This window comes from Temnothorax longispinosus, unplaced genomic scaffold (assembly GCF_030848805.1).
Source record: "Temnothorax longispinosus isolate EJ_2023e unplaced genomic scaffold, Tlon_JGU_v1 HiC_scaffold_1081, whole genome shotgun sequence".
Taxonomy (NCBI): domain Eukaryota; kingdom Metazoa; phylum Arthropoda; class Insecta; order Hymenoptera; family Formicidae; genus Temnothorax; species Temnothorax longispinosus.
Window position 1 is genome coordinate 1 of NW_027269576.1, and position 1,782 is coordinate 1,782.

The 1,782-nt window shown below is 37.8% G+C and overlaps 1 long non-coding RNA gene and 1 pseudogene across 1 annotated transcript; both read right to left on the reverse strand.

The window, feature by feature from the left end:
• Nucleotides 1-20: 20 nt before the first annotated feature.
• Nucleotides 21-794, reverse strand: LOC139823477 (18S rRNA (guanine-N(7))-methyltransferase-like; annotated as a pseudogene).
• Nucleotides 795-1,281: 487 nt separating this feature from the next.
• LOC139823478 (uncharacterized) lies at nt 1,282-1,782 on the reverse strand. Its single transcript, XR_011734779.1, has 3 exons — nt 1,680-1,782; nt 1,440-1,559; nt 1,282-1,367 (listed from the first exon to the last, which is right to left on the reverse strand). It is a non-coding gene; the product is annotated as an uncharacterized lncRNA (long non-coding RNA).

Genomic DNA, 1,782 nt, shown 5'->3' on the forward strand with positions numbered 1-1,782 from the left:
AAAAAATTATTAAAATAGTGTTTTTTATATTAACAAAGTATATCTTACAATTAGAATCTCCCGGGTCTCTTTCGTCCAGTATATTTGGAGTCATCTCTAACTTCTTTTCCTTGCCGGCGCCGCCTTTCTTTCTTCTCTAAAATCCAGTCCCTACTTTTCTTCAATGATTTACCCTTGGCTTTCTTTATGTATTCCCTATGTACAAAAAAATTATCACAATTTTTGGAAGGTAAAATAGAGAAATAATAGATATAACGGACAACGAGAAAATCAAACCTTCTTGAATTAGCGACGGTTTATCTATCTTCGTTCTCTACGCCTAGTGCCTTTGGAAGCGGAACAGCTCCTCCGGTCATTAAAACCAAGACCATTTTCTTTGCTTTTGCGCTATTCGGAAAATCGACAACTACACCGCCATAAAAGCCAGCTTTTGTGGCTTGTGCCGTGATTAATTCAACCTGTTCACCGTTCTCTGGATAGAATTGTAACACTGCTCTTGCGCTTCTTGACAGGCATGCATACAACGTTGAGAAAAAACGATGTAAACGTTTTGTAGGATTGTGCAAAGTTTTGCTTGCATAGCACAACCACTGAAGCGCAGAAATACTGACAGCCCCATCAAACGTACCAGCTTTAAATGGCAATCCTTGACCTATATCTCCCAAAATTAAGTCACCATCTAATTCTCTTTCATCAACAGCTACGTCTAAAAATAATGTGTTAATATGAATATATATCAAAATATATATATATATGTATATATATATATTCACGGCAAACAGCATATATAACATCGTGTTATTTTTATAACCTATTTACGCAAACGTTACTTCTGTAGTAACTTACGATACGATAATTCCTCCGCGTAAACGGGAGATTTTATAGTAACTATTATGATCGGAAATCAAGAGCCACCATTGAAAGTAGTGAAGGTTACGTTTCTCTGATTGAGAGACGACGACGTATCTTAATATGAATTACTGTAAGTTACTACAGATGTACTCACTCGCATAAACATATAGTTCGACAACTTTTACAAGACAGCATATACGTACGTGTGCAATTTTGGATATACCTTCTTTCTTTTAAAGATCTCCTCGACATCAGCTCTCTGTGGTTAATACTTTATATATTTCACTTACTACGTTTACGTGAGCGTAGTAAACTTACGATAATTCCTTCGCGTAAACAGAATTTTCCTTCGCGTAAACGGGATTTTGTAGTACCTTACGATAATTTACTCCGCGTAAACGAGTGAATTATCGTAAGTTACAGAAGTAACGCTCGCGTAAACATACAGTTTGACAACTTTTACAAGGCATTTGTAGATACACCTTCCTCCTTAAAGATCTCTTGGCATCAGCTCTCTACGGTCAATACTTATATATATTTCACTATCTGTCACGACGCGGCAACGATCACGACTATCACACACTTACACTTATCCTTTTCTAGGTTGTAAAAAACTGTCACGCACTGCGACAGTGCACGAGTGCAATCTCGTGTCAAAAATGGGAAAGTGACACACCAGCCGCCATTTTTGTCCGACGTGGACGTTTCTTAAAAAAAAATTTTCCACATTTGGACTTTGCATCACAATATCTTCGCTCGTAAGGCACGTAACGGAAAAAAAAGACTTTTATTTATAAATCAAACCCCAAGCTATCGATCGAACCTACTTAGAAATTGATCCGTTCACTCGTTATTGAGATCTCAAAATCTCGGATACTCGCAACTCATGCGTTCGCGTAAAAGAGTCACGGTGCGTCTCGCTTCGCGCGT